This window comes from Apteryx mantelli, chromosome 5 (genome assembly GCF_036417845.1).
Source record: "Apteryx mantelli isolate bAptMan1 chromosome 5, bAptMan1.hap1, whole genome shotgun sequence".
NCBI lineage: Eukaryota > Metazoa > Chordata > Aves > Apterygiformes > Apterygidae > Apteryx > Apteryx mantelli.
This window is the reverse complement of record NC_089982.1, coordinates 53,219,547-53,234,822: the sequence shown is the minus strand read 5'-3', so window position 1 is coordinate 53,234,822 and position 15,276 is coordinate 53,219,547. Positions and strand designations below refer to the sequence as shown.

At 39.5% G+C, this 15,276-nt stretch overlaps 1 long non-coding RNA gene across 1 annotated transcript; it reads left to right on the top strand.

Annotated features, from left to right (window-relative positions):
• Window positions 1-798: 798 nt before the first annotated feature.
• On the top strand, window positions 799-13,433 carry LOC136992196 (uncharacterized). Its single transcript, XR_010884279.1, has 3 exons — window positions 799-857; window positions 1,889-1,991; window positions 13,399-13,433. It is a non-coding gene; the product is annotated as an uncharacterized lncRNA (long non-coding RNA).
• The last annotated feature ends 1,843 nt before the right edge of the window (window positions 13,434-15,276 follow it).

The following is a 15,276-nucleotide window of genomic DNA, read 5'->3' as shown; positions in this document are numbered from 1 at the left end:
TAACTCTTCTTAGGCACTGCAGCTGGCTTGTTCTGTTTATGATAACTGGGTAGAAAATTGCTCCATTGTACTGCTGGAGAGCGGATCCATTTCAAATTACTCTGAAAAGCAGCCAACAGAACAGTTAACACCATGGGGCCACGTTTTAAATGGCCTTCAGTCTGGCTTTCAAGTTTGTTCTCTCAGGTCTGTACTCTCAGTCGATTGTAGAAAAAATTAATTTCAGGCCCAATTAGTTGAGGATCTCCATCAATCAGGTGCAGAGAAAACTGAATAAAATTATGGCTGAAAGGACAGCAGGAAGATGAAACAGCACCTGAACTTTCCCTAGTGCAATGGGTTTGACTGGTCTTTTGTTTTATTCTGATTGTATGCTCTTGTATTTTTAAAATGCAGTAGTATTACAGGATGTTGCTACAGAATTCATCGTTGCCTCTTTAAGTGTGGGAGGCATCTGTGTAGTAAACAACAATGGAGCAAATTAATCCAGGTAATTTCCTGGACTGAAAGGCAGGTGTCAGTATCTTCAGGTAAACTAACTTTATTTAAGCCAAGATTTCAACTTCAAACAGTGTATTTTGGTGGGGGTATGTGGGGCACAACACACAGGTACTAGTATCAATTGTCATGACAATTGCTAAGAATCCTGTTTTCTTCTCCAAGATGCTCCAGGAACAGGCCGAGGGAACAACAACATGCCAGCAAGAGGTTGGATCCAGAGAGCAAGTCTGGTTTCTGCAAATTTCCCAGGTTTTTGTGATGCCCTGAGAACTGCAAGAGTAATTTTCTCACCATTTTCTGTGCATTTCAAGATCTTACAGCCTATCCCACAGGAGGAAGAGGAAAAGACTGAGCACGTAAGGAATTGAGAACAGCATGAGTTTCAGTGCAAAGAATTTGTCACCTAGAATCATTCCCCCCACCCGGGGATCAATACAGTCCTAATTAAGGCCACCCTATGGACTGATGTTCTTGGCAAACTTCCTTTTGCAAAGACAGCTTGCTTTCCTAATGAACTTTTTCATAGGTCTGTTCTGTCCTGATCATCAGTACTGCATTTCTCACCTTCAGCTATGAAAACAGCTATGAAAACTCATGCTCTCTGATACAATCAGGTTATTCATAAAACTAGTATACTATACAAGTGATAAAGCTGAACCTGTCACATGGCAAAAAGTCTGTTGGAAGTGCTATATGTGCATTTCCTACTTTCTTACACTGACAGACCATTGCTCATAGTGAGTAATATCTGTGAGTATGCGAGAAAGAAGTATTTTGTCAACATCAGAAAAGGTAAGTTAAAACCTAAAAGTTTTCTGCTCCCCAGAAAATCATGTGAAAGTCATCCAGAAAACTTTCATTGCATTGTACAAGACATTAAATTCTCTTTGAAACAGTTTGGATTCAAGTCATGCTGTCTTGATGGCTGCTGCGTTATAAAACCTGAATGTGCTGTAAGAGCAAGGACTCGTTTCTTGAAGGCAGAAATCAAACGCTAAGAATTGTATTTCTGTCCCTCCAATGGGGAGAGGGGGAAATGTACTTTGCATAGAGCAGAAATCTGGCCTCTGGACAGATGGCTGCCTTTTTAAAGTGCAATGTTTCAAAATGAGTCAACCCTGCTAGAGAATGTTGCTATACTCCACAGTTCTCATGAAACTAAACCAGAGACTGCCCTCAGGGAAGTTGGCTCCTATTTTCTTAAAATAAGCCTGGTTCTTTAATCATGAAATATGCTTATGTGGGACATAAGCCGTTTAAATCTGTGAGAAATGGTCTTTGGTTTGGTTTTTGTCTTCTTCTAAAACTGACATGTTTTTGGGACTTATAACAAACCAGCAAGGAAACAAAAGCATCCCCTTTGTTAAAGAAGTTTTTTTCATTGCAGGACATGTATCACCAGCTTATTCTAAAGAAAACAAGGAAAAAGGACGGAGAGAAGGAAATTTCCTGTTGCCAACTGAGTCTTTATGCTGATCACCTGTGAGAGTGTGAGCTTCCTGTAATGCATTCTTAAAGTACATAATGAGAGGTGTTTTTGTCTCCTGGCGTTTCTGCACTTCTATGAGGAACGTTTTTCAGTCTTTTACTATCATGACCCTAAAAAAGACAAATCAAACCTTCTTCTTCCTTCATGGAGGCATGATGTTTTTGTACAACACAGTAATCACCCTCACATTCCCAATGCTAAGTCTTAATTACAACCTCAGGGAACACTAGCAAATAGCCTATAAACACTTGGCAAGAGTCTTTATCCTGAGCTTGGCAGGAGCTTTTTCAGTGGAGGCTGCCAGCAGCCTCACATTGGTCACTTCCTTCCCCAGCCACTATCTGACAGATGTGCTGGAGGGGACAGCATCAAGCTGTTTGTGCCGTTCAGTCTTCTGGCATCCTTGGTAGGCTTTCAGCCACCAGATATATGATGGAGCTTGCAATCTCTTTAAATCAGAAGAGCCTAATAAATAAAATAAAATTTCTCCCTTCTCTGATTAGTTTACTGTATAGGGTTGAGGTAGAAAGCAAGCAGACTTTATAGTGACATTTAAGGCATCAAAGAGCATTTCAAAGCAGGCTAAAGTTAACACAAAGTAGCTAAAAAGTTCAGTGCTTCTTGGAACTCTCTTTAAGAGGAAAAGAGATATTGTTCCCTTTCGATGCAACTACAGACTCCTATTTTAGCTGGATTTCTGTCAGTCCTGCACTACAGCTGTGAAGGATTCTAGGATCCCATTTCCAAGCTGCAGTTACAGCACAGCTTATGAGCCATCAGCATGTTGGATTGAACCGTATCGCCATACACATACCCCCAGGACACATACGGTTAACTCTCATTCCCTGGACAGGTTTGAGACAATGTTGTAATTGCATCTGGGGACAGGCAGGTTGGACTGGAGTTCCTTGAGCCGATTGTAGTTGTAACTCTGAAAAAGCCTGACTCTCAAAGCAGGTTAAAAAGCTAAAGGAGAAGATTCACATTACGTGCTGAGCAAGAAGGTGTCTTTGAAGCAGATCCACAGTGCTGTAACCCAAAGTTCACTAGGCACTGTGCCAGTTCCTCTGCTGAATCCCGTGTGAACTTTACATTGTTTTGCTTGTTAGTGACATTCAAAATGCTTGATGTATTTTTCACCTTATGTAGTCAGTCTTGTGGTGTAATGTAAACCATGCAAACCCTTTCCTTAGTGGAGATGCTACTTTTTCTGACTTTGAGAACACCAGCTGCAAAGTACTTTACTTTTACCAGTGGAGGCTATACTTACCTTTATAGTAAATGAGTTGTTTTTCCTGTTTACTTATATACTGTCTACTACTCATTGCATTTAAATGAGGAATTAGCTTGCTTGACTCAAAGCCAAATCTTTTAAAGCTATGCCTGTAGAAGGAGAATACTGAAGACTAAAAAGTGGAATTCATTTGTCAGTTAAAAAAAGTCTCAGTTACTTCTATCATAAGGAAACAGTTGGCATCTGCTTCAGACATTTCTATAAGTAAGCACATGTACACTTAATATTTTGCAGTTGAGCTGGTGTTGAATTTCCAAGTTATTGTGTTCTAATGCTTCCTTAAAACACTTTTGGTTTTCTTTTGCCCTCATCATATGCCAAGTAGGACCAGCCCTGGAGTGGCACCTCAGGTTTCCTTAGGTATAATTCAGGCACCACTGAAGTTAATGAGAACTTTGACATTGCCTTCAGTGTAAGGATTTCACATCTGCTGCTCAATAACCTGATTTTAATGCCCCATATTTTCATGTAGACCTTCATGGAGATTTTAAGCTTACAGGCTTGAAGAGTTTTTGCTTGTACAGACCGGTTTGTCAATTCTTAAAGAATGTCTATATACATATAATTAAGAAAAATAGAGAATGGGAGACTATAAGGAGGTACCCAGGAGGTGCCCGGAATGAAAAAGCTATTACCTCCACTAAAAGCCTCCTAGGAAAAGACTTTATTCCTTTGATTCTACACATAGATAGCAAAAGATGAGGCTAAATGGGGCAAAGAAAAGAGGCAAACATGGTAATACACTGAGGCAGGCTTGGAAGGAAGACTTGTGACACTGCAGTCATGAATATGCCTGTAGCTCATCTAGTTTATGGGCTGAATTCAGATTCATATAGCTAGCCCAGGTGTCAGTTATCATGAAAGTATGGGCTTTAGAGGTGTGCCAGAAACCTTTGATACAGTCACTCATCTGCTGTTTGATTGATACCTGAGCTGAATAGGTTAGAGGCACATAGCATCTAAAGATTGCAGTGTTGTTTAGCTAAACCAGCTAAAAGTGAGTTAGCGTGGGTATTGGAAACAGCCCTGGAAAGATATGCAGCGCTCTGACTGGGCTGACCTAAAGGAAGAGGAAAAAAAAAAGTGTCAATTGAGAAAGTGGAAAGCAGAGGGAAAAAAAACAGGTTTAGCACTGAAATCTTACAGATTCATAAAAGAGTCAAAAGGGAAAAAGAAGACAAAAAACATAGGAAGAATTGTATATACAGGAAAAAAAACCTGTGAACTAAAAATACCCTGAAACTATCAGAAAGGAGCTTTAGCACTATTATTAAAATGAAGGAAAGGGAACAGACAGCAGAAGGTGAAAAATATGAAAAAAACATATAGAATAAAGAAAGATAAAAAAGAAAGTTTCTAGAACCTTCTGAAAAGCATTTTCTTGTGAATGCATTTTGCTGTAGGACCTCAATTCTGTAACTTATTTTCGGTGTCTGTTGCTGGAGGAGCCAAAGCTTAAAGGCAGGAAAACAGGAAAGCATTCCATTGAAATCAAATCTAAATCCAGACATGAGCCTGGTTTTCAACTTACAGCCCAACTCTAAATCCCTTTAAAGTTTGCTTGTCACTTAATTGCACTACAGAATCTTGGCAGCCTTCTCACATCACAATTCTAAGCTGTCAAAGTAAGTAAAGGTAGATATAAAACCTCTCTAACATCTGTCAACTTTTAGAAACCATTTTCTAACTGCAATTATGTGCCAAGCAATAAGTTCATTGTGTCAGGTCATAAGGCCCAACATAGCAAATTAAGGTCCATCAAACTTACTTGGGCCTTGTTTTATTAGGTGGCCTTTCTGGGACAATAAAACCCACCTTTATTTATGATATCCAGAACTAGGGTCTTTGATCTCAAGTTTCATGTAATGCAGCTTTGTTTGAACAGACATATAAAGAAAAAGATAATTAAAATGATCAAAAATGCTCTCAGTTCACTCTTAAGTGGCAGCAAAGCTCTCAATTACATGCATGGGCAGTGGCAAACTTTTTAACTGCTATTTTTCCTGTGAACATCTAGGGTATATCCAGCAAAGTGTAGTGCTATAGTAATCTTATATCATGTTCATGACAAGCTACTGTAACCAATGGACCTCATGAAGAAACAATAAGGTCCCAGATGTGTACTATGACAGTGCAGTGAAAGTTGTGGCCTATGTTACAATGTAGATGTGGTGCCACCATCTGTAAGGATTATACATTAACTCAAAGTTATTTTACCATTGCACTGAAATTATGCATCATAAGCAATGCCTAGATTCTTTGCTGTTCACTAGGTGAGGGAGAGAGTGTGGGAGAGGGGGATTAAACAAGGGAGAGTTTTCTATAGTTTTCTATAGTCTTTCCTATAGCTTCAATAGTGGCATTTAGATTCAGGCTGGGAATCACTATGCCACATACCAATAAAAATGTGATTTTAAAAGAAAACATTTCCTCAATTCTCACTGTTATTAACAAAGAGCAGAGGGTTCCCTGAATGCGTGGCCCCGATTCAGGTTTCACATCCACTGCGCCAGTGGAGCTCCACTGATTTTAACGACATTGCCTCTGCTTTGCAGTGCTGCTTATGGGACTAGTGCTATGCCACTTACAAGTACATAACATTGTTTAATATGCCTGCTCTGCAAAATGTTCAGTGGTCTTAAAATCACTCATTAGCAGTTTGCTGAGAATGAAGTGTGAAGGCCTGTGAGATGCTAAGCAGAGACATAGGCCTGATCTTTCTTGTAAGAGGAGAGCTCAGTTTAGTTAGGTTTTCTTTTTTAAGCCAACCTCATTTTAGAGAGTACTTGTTCAAACCTAGAGAAATTCAGAAATGAGAATAAATAATTCTAAATATTAATATTTTCACAGAAATAACTGTTTTCTCCCCTATGTGCTTTTTGAGCCTTTCAAGAAATAGTTACTGGCACTTTGTGTTGCTATGGAAATGTTAGAAAGGGGTAAGCAAAAAAGAAGGTCAATTCTGTTTATAAAGAAAACAGAAAACAGGCGAAAGGAAGAAAATATAATTATCCCCATTTTACAGCTGAGCAATCTGAGCACAACAAAGATAAAGAGCCCAATTGTTGTGGAAATCTATCAATCCTTTTAGGTTCACCTGTCATTTAGGCATCGTTCCGCCTGCAGGGTATTCTGAGAACATCTACAAATCATCACCCTCCCTTCACCCTCTACCTTTTTCCTGCTTCTGCACACAGATGCACTCCTTCATAATAACTGTCAAAATTCTCTTTTGTAAAAAGATCTTAGAGTCACCCCACCACCCCCACTTCTAAAGACTTATTGCATGGCTGAGCAAACACAGGAGAACTCAGTACAGAAAGGAAAGAACAGGCATTACTGCCAGTGAGACATACTTTGTGGCTCACTGAATGTCACAGTGTGGATATGGGCCATCCATTCATAACAAGACACAATAACTAAGCAGCGTGGGATACCTCTTCCCTGACCATTTTGTTGTTCCAGAACTGACAGTGGAGGAAATGGGTAGATCATATATCTGTACTCAGCCTTGATAGTAAGTTCTGCGTTCTCAGATTGTCAATGTTGCAAGTCAGAAGCATGTCCAAGCTACAAGGAAGAGGTTAGAACTGAAAACAAGTTTGAATTTAAATATGAAAAAAAATGTTTACATATTAGTGACATGACTAAAGCCTTCCCAAACCTTCTCACTCGTCTCATGCATTCCTCATCTCCTTGCACTTCGCAGCCAATCACTGCTGAGTCTGGGCTCAAGCTGATGTTCAGGTTCGGTGGAAGCTGGCTCGGAGACATCAGTTAAGTGATGCTTTCAGGAGAGATAAGTGGGGAAAATACAGGGGAAGGCAGCAAGCCCAACCACATGTACAAGATGGTGGCTGAAATCAAGCACTTCATATGGATTGGTACCAAACTTCCCTGTTTGATGAAGGAGCCCAAACAATAAAATTCACTGTTATGGAGAAGGAAGCCCTCCCTGTGTCAGACTGTGAAACAGGAACAAGAAGAACAAGAAACTGTTCCTCAAGAACAATAGAAGGACCTTTACAGTCACTTTCTCAGGGAGCCCATACTGATTGTGAGGCAGAGGACAACTGCTTTCTAAGGCTGGAGAACCCCCTACCATGAGCCGGGACCTGCTGACTGTAGCTGTGGTTATACCAGCTGTAACTGTGGCATAACCTCCCCATGGTGTAACTGTGTCTGTACAATCTTCTGAACTTTTGGTTTGCAGCTTCTGGTGGGAAAAAGTTGGTGGTAAAAAAAAACCTGACTGAGGAATCTGGAGTCATGCTACAAAAGGAGCTATGTCTCTCTTTGCTTACAGTGCTGGATGTCAAGAAATGTCTAGGAAGAAGGATGCATTTACACCTCACTTAAAGCCAATGCTCATATGTACCTCACTTCCATCACACTTCCACACCAATACAGGCAGCCAGCATCCTGATATTCTTTGATCTTGACAGTGCACTCATCCCTTCCCTACATGTTGTATATTTCTTTTATAAAAATTTCTACATTTCTTTGAGCTTTACTCACTCTTGGGATGTCTTTCTCACTAGAGTTGTGTTCATCTTATATCTTAGGATGAAGATGGAATAGCCATATAGTGAGAGAGAATGGCCAGGAAGAGAGCACAGATATCATCTAAGTAGTCTGGTCTGAATCATTCACTGAGGCTGAACTCAGACCGAAAGAGATCAGAATACTTAGTGCTATTCTCACCTAAAACTTGAGGAATGTGGTGTTTATTACCTATTCTAAAAGGAATCTGTCCCAGAAGAGATATCAGAGTGTTCATCTGTGAAGTCTAGGAAGCCAGAGTTGGTGGAAGGTCTTAATGTACAGGATTAGCCAGATTTGCTTTTACATTTCTTCCTAGGACTTGTTAGATGGCATATGTCAGTAGTGTATTGGCTTGCCTCAGGGACCTATCTCTTTTCTCTTTCTGCACTTGTCCATCTTGTGGATAGAAATCCACAGTACTGTCATGCTCCCTGTTCCAGTCCTCCCCTCACTGAGCTCAGGACTCCTTATTGCTTCCTTTCTAACTACCAAAACTACCATAGCCTTGCTCTCAGTCACAATGTAAAGTGTCACCTACAGCTACTGCCAATCATCCCTGTCCTAACAGCCACTCTATGCTAATCTAATCTGGAAAAAAAATCGTGCTCTTGTTACATTGTGTCTTTTGCTGTTTACTAATCTACAAGCCAAGACAAGCCCTTAAGGAATCAGTGCTTTTATCTGGTGTTCAAGCCTCCTTTCTGCTTCAGGAATGTCAGATCTAATCTGATAGGATGAAGTAATCATGATTCAGGAAGAACCAAAAATAAGGACTTTATGGACAGCAATGGAGGGATGTAACTGTCTTGGAAGTAGGTGAAACATCATGATGGGGCTTGGACACAAATCAGAGATGTCAAGGTTGTCAGAAATGTGTGTGCTGAGCATGTGTGAAGGAACACCTGAGAAATATAAGGAGCTTTAGACATCTAAATGTAGATGTCAACATAATATAAATGCCAAGTGATTGACAGGAGTGTATGAGTAAGTGGGGGAGGAGAAAAGAAGAGGCAAAAGAAGCGTGAATGCCAGCACAGCCTTAGATGTGTAACTTAAGGCAGGTGAATCCCAGCTTGAATGACTAACCCATTTCCCAAAGTCAGTTGAAAAACTTGTGACACAGCCAAAAACTGAATCTATCACCTGAATTCCATTTCTTCATCTTCTGCAGTGCAGTCTAAGCTTACTTTAAAGTCATTCTGTAGACTGTATAGCCTCTTAAGCAAGCTACTATAGCTGATAACCTTTAACAAAAGCCGGTCCAAATATTAGAATATTTACTTAAAACAGCTGCTAATATGATATAGTTTTCTAGTGTTGTCTTTGGAAGAAGAAATAACTTCAACAGTAGAACATGTCTATACGGTTGGGTGTAGCCTGTTCAAGTCTCTGACTCAGTCATATAGCTTTGGCTTGGAGCTGGCATAGCCTTGTTGGTGTGGGTATCACTGAACCTGAGTTAGTCTGTGCTGCTGCGGGCAGGTAGCATGAGGTAGCTCAGGCTCACGGCTCTGTGGCTTCTGAGCCTGAATTGGCTTGTCTGGATGAAGTGCAGGTGTGTAAGACTGGCTGCACCTGAATAAATAGCCAGGAGTCAGTGAAACAAAGAAGCCTTAAGTGTTTAAAGGATGAATCCTGAAGTCAGAGTTGACTCCTAATCCAAATTTTATACCTGATTTCCTCAGTGAGAAAAACTCAGATTGTTAGTTCCAAATGCTACAGACTATTGAAATTCATTAGGGTTGATTATGAGTATGATTATGATATTATCTAGTTTACACTCCTTGCTTTAGGAATGCTTTGAGGTAAAATCCAGCTGGAAAATCTGACAAAATTTTTGGTCTAAGCTCTTGTGGCTCTTATGACCTTCTGGTTGTTACAAAATAGAGAAGAAAAGAATGAAAAACCTGGATGAATAGTACCTTGAGAATACTTTTAAAGTCTTCTAGAATGTGAAAAAAATCAATGTTTGATTGACAGGCAAAACATACAGCAGGGTGTTCATTACTTCAGTTACATAGTGATTTTTCAATCAAAGTATTTAACAAGGAATACTATTTGGTTGCACTTTTCCTGTTGAGATTGCTTTATGGTATATAGCAAGTGGTCCAACATCACCAGTGTACCAATGTTGCTAGGAACTCTAATGTGGATCAGCAGCTGGGACAGCTAATGCTTTGATTACCATGGCAGATGAAAGAAACTGCACAAATCACGGAAATGTGTGTGTGCACTTGTTCTCCTAGACAGTGCAGGCAGTCAGCATGGAGTGTAAATAGACAGAAAACAGAGAGATGGCTCATCTCGGAGAAGGGTGATTTCATATGGGAATAGGCAATTCTAACTATGATGTTTTCACTTTAAGCAAAGTGAAAGGACTCCTGGCAGGTAATAATTTTTGATGGGTTTGGAACTTGTGTAAAATATCAGTAGCTCTAAAGGAGGCACTAGAGCTGTATCATTGTGAAAAGGTGTGCGTGAAAACAGATATGCATTGTTTGCTGAGATGGTGTAAATCAGTATGCGCTATGGCTAACAAAGCTGTGGTTTCTTTGGAAAAGCTTAACCAGGCTTAGCTCTACAAAGGGACTTTGGTTGAGCTGAACTGTACTTTGTGAGAGAACAGAAAGACCAAACCTGTAGCTCCAGATTAAGTCTTCCCAGTGCCCAAAGCCACATGGACTTAGTTTATTTTTTGATGTAAAAAGGTTAGCTTTTATGTATGAAAAATGTTCTGGTCTTGTCTTTCTTTGTTAGATAATATACCCTAAATGAGAGTTGAGGGAAAATCTGAATAGAGTAGGAGTTTTTCTGCTAACTTTTGCTACCCAGGCTTGCTAAGGAAGACCCTGGCACAGGAATGTCAGGAGGAATTTTGGGGTGCTTTGTAGGCCTGCGGATCAGACTTGCTGTGCTCATATTCAAAGGAAAAAAAGTTAGGGGTAGGCCTGTCCTTCAGCTTTAGAACTGAGGATGGAGGATCAAAGACAGAAACTGAAGTACAAATAACAAATTGTATAGTCATGGCTGTGTAAAGGAAGAAAGATCCTCTTCATCCACCTCCTCGTCTTTGTTGTCATTCATTTCTGACATAAAAGCACAGGGTGCCAGTTAAAGGAGGCATCTCAGCAAAAGCAGGGGGAATAAAAAATAAGAGCATTTTGTTTTCTATAGGAAAAGAGAATTGAACCCAGTTCTAACAAATATTAAAATAGATCACCAGGAAATAAATATTTTACTTGGTTATTTGATGAGAGGGGGAAAAAGACTCCTTTTTGGCATTAGAGAAGTTAGGAGAACTTGAAAGGTTAAGTGGACATAAATTCCTGAGAGGTAACAGTGTGTTGAGGGACTATGGAGAATGTAGCAATATGATGCTAGAATATTCTCAGCAGTGCTGTTACAGAGCATTTTCTGTGTTAACATTACCTTATACTATAAATCGGTGTATCTTTATGTTGTATCTTAGTAGGTATTTTAGTTTGTATGTGTTGTATATTTCTGCTGGGTATTCCTATTGCATATTTTAATAAGATATATAACTGCTACAACAAAAGCAGATGCAATAAAGCTTGACTGATTGATGCCGCTTGTATATTTTAGACTGACATTGCGAATCAGCCTGAATTTGCAATTTGGCAGTAAACTGATACTGATACAAAAACTATTCATATAACACAAAGCTTGTTGTTCTGTATTCTGTTAGTGTTTTCATTAGTTGTCTGGCTGGATTTAAGATGTCTGCTAACCTGTCTAAGTGGGAGAATAGGAGTAAAAATAAAAATATTTCTGAAAATTGCAGGATGCAATGGTAATGAATGATTAAAAATAAAAAAAAAAAACATGAAAAACTATTCCTTAGAAACTAGATTTCAGTATCTGCTTCTGCTTTGTGTCCTTTTAACATGATATCTAATGTTAAATGCGTGTTTTGCTTGGAGTATTGAAGGCAGAAAGTTTCTTGAAAATAAATGCTTCACTTTCTTTTAGCGTTCATATGAGGGAAAGAGAAATGGATTCCACTTCTTGGCTCATTTTATACAATTTTATGTTATCAAAGCAGGGATGAGATCTTCCTGAGCTGGGGAAAGAGAAGGTTTGTGCCTTTCTTTAAAACAAATAAGATCATTTTCCACTTTGAACCTCCTCCTCAGAGAAGCTGGAAAATGTCAACTCCCCGAAGCCTATGTAGGCAGGACTCTTATGAAGAGATGGTAAAAAGCCTATGAAAATTCCATGTTGAGGGCAGGAGGAAGGAAGCCTTACTGAAATACTCCAGCAATAGGAACAGTAGTAGCATCTCCTGAGCACATTTTAGGAACATTACAAAAAAAAACCCCAAACCAATAATGATAATAGCATTAATCTGAGAAGCCCCTTTTGAATGAGAAGATGCTCCAAGCTCCCCTCTTGAGCAACAGAACATAGTGTCCACTGAGCTGATCTGACAGAATGAATAGCTTTCTGATATCCCCTCAGGAGTTTCTCTGTTCTTTTGTTTACCCATAAACCTCATAAAAACCTCAGTTATTTACCCATAAATTTCTTCAGTGAGGCACTGATGCGTATCAAGATTGCTAGGTTTTCATTTGGTGTAAATCACTGGCTGTCCCTTTCCTCTTCTCCCACCAACCTTTGCAGATCATGTAGAAGGGAATTCAGAACTTCTTCCTTCCCCAAATGCTCGCTTTTGAAATGTGTATGTGTGGGGAGGGATGTAGGCCTCCCCTGTTAATAGCAGCTACTTTCATTGGAAGTCCTCTGTTCCCCCTCCTTGCTTGGACATGCTTGAGTACCAAAAGAGAAAAATGTCTGAATTAGATGTCTGAATACTCCACAATGTACTAGATTTCAAGAAAGTAGGGAAAAAAAGATATGAGATTCAGATAGCACAGTAATACTGTTTAAAAGCATGCTGGCTCACAAAGTCATTGATGACACTGGCATGCCCTCAGAATAACCAGTAACAGGCCTGTGAAGAAAAAGAGGTTGACTAGCTTTTTCTGAATGATGTCCACTAATTGGTTCAACTGGTATCAGTAAGGCTGGCTCATAGTTCTTAAAATTCTTCATCAGAAGCATGGCAACTACGAATATCAATGAACTGAATCAAATCTCTTTCCTTCCTCCCCCCTCAGTCATAAATTCCTTAAGAAGTTTCAAGAGAAGTATTGTATTATCTGGAAACAACAATCAAAAAAAAAAGTTGCAAAGGTACTTTATTTTCTTTTAGCTGCATTGAAGAAGAGTGGGGAACCTTAGAGCACTGCATCTAATTTTGGTTATCTCTAGAGCACTTGTAAATTAGATATCTTGACAATTAGATATCATCTCAACTTCTTTTCAGGGGAGACCCCCATATAGATGCCAGTCCCAAACCTTCTGCATGAAAATGAAGCTTGATCGGGACATGTGCCTTAGATGCCTTTATAGCCATAGTACATTCCCATCAGCTCCTAGATCTGTACTACGAGCAATAAAACAAGGCATGCTCCCTAGCTGCATATGTAAACAGCAGAAGAGACTGAGCTTTTTGGCTAATCTAATCACATTTTATCTTTCTGAACAGGACAAATTAAGACTTTTCTGGAGGAATGAAAGAGGTAGTAAGAAAGGCTCTCTAGCCTTACCCAGATGATTGCTTAAAAATGAGAGAAAGAAGAGATATCTGATAACTGATGAAATCATTGTTCATTTTTGGCACCTGAAGTGGATGGACTGGGAGACTGCATGCCGAAGATGGTCATCATAATATGCCAGTAGGTGACAAATCTTGATTTGCTTAGCTAGTCTCTGCCATGGCTGATGGGAAGAAGAGACTCCTAAACCAAATACTGTAATGAAAACCTCGTACCTTGATTCTTACAAACTCTTTGCAAGTTATTTTAAAAGGTAGAAATGCTGGGTAATATCAGAACTATCATGCTTGATAAAAGTTAACTTCTGCTAAAAGAAGGAAACTGCTTGTAAAATTCCTTGATGTATGATGTAACATCAAATACACGCTTACCAAGTAAATTATTTTTATTGGAGAAGACAATCATTGGTAACCTCATGCATTTTAATGGGGCAATTACACACTGATCAATAATGTTACATTTACTGATTTCTCTTTCACCAACATTCAGTGTTGTCAGTTGACCTTTAATGGAGATTCAGTGATGCAAAACAGCTCTTGAGTAGAATCCAGTGTAGCTAGGGGCCTTCTGAAAGCTCAAATGACATGTTCAAGTTCAGCTAATGAAAAGTGATCCTGAATTATCTAGCATCATGCAAATATCGGAAGAGAGAATTTTCTTTACCTCCAAAAATCCTTGCTGTTGTCTCTGATTGGCAGATTCCAATCAGTACTGGCCTCATTAATTATCTTCAGATTTTCTTGCTGTTAAGCTGAGCCAATAAAACATTTGAAGCTTCAACAATGCCCTTGATCGTCGTGGTAGGAATAATAGACCTGAAAGTTAGATGCTATCAAGATAGAGATTTACAAACTTGATTTTTCACACTGAAGTAAAGAAGCTAATCTGAACACTAAGCCCAGGGGTGAGGATGTGGGTTGCATTGTAATGTTGTTTATCTCATTTATCCTACAGTCTTAATATCACCAAGCCAAGTTCTTGGCCAAGGTACGGATGGTTTATGTCACATTACAAGGAACATTAAGCTGCAGAATTAGTATCTTCAGTTCAGGATGTCCCCCTCATGCAGAGCAGGCCCTATATGCCTGTGGCCTCCAGCTTACTCCCCAGTTCATGTTAACCAAGATGGTAAAGCTGCATTTTTGCAGCTCAGTTTCTGTAACTGGGCTTAAACATAACTTGATTTGCATATAATGACCCACCTCAGAGTGATCTGGAACTAGGGGAAAGCTAAGGTGGACTTGTATCATGTTGTCTCCTTCCTCCTGACTTGTGCTTTGTGTTTCAAGGTACAGAGGGAGCCAGGAATGCAGGAGACAGACTAACTCTCATTGACGGGCAGTAGTTCCTGCTATGAAAACTTGATACATCCACAAAAATTGTTAGCATCTTTGTAGAGACCTTCAGAAATCAGCTCCAGAATATATGACAGATTTCCAATATTGAAACTGAGTGAGTGACAGAAACTTGTCAAACTGTAGTGTTTTGAACTGTATTTTAATTTTTAGATTATTTCTTCTGTCTCCCTTTTTCTTGAGATGTTAGCAACGGTTTTGATACATTATAAGAAATGTCTTTAAGGAAAGAGAAAGGTTATATAAGGGTCGTGGTATCATTTTAACCATCTAGGGTACATTTAACCATAAAGTCTACATTAGAAAGTGGAAGCAGATAAGTGGAGAGTAGAGCAAAACAGCTGGTGCAGATGTCTACACAGACAGTTTCACTTTGGACTAGCTCTTGTCTGGTCCCTTGGACTGAGCATCTTAAGTTGTAGCAGTGCTTTAGAAACTTGTTTGGGCTCATCT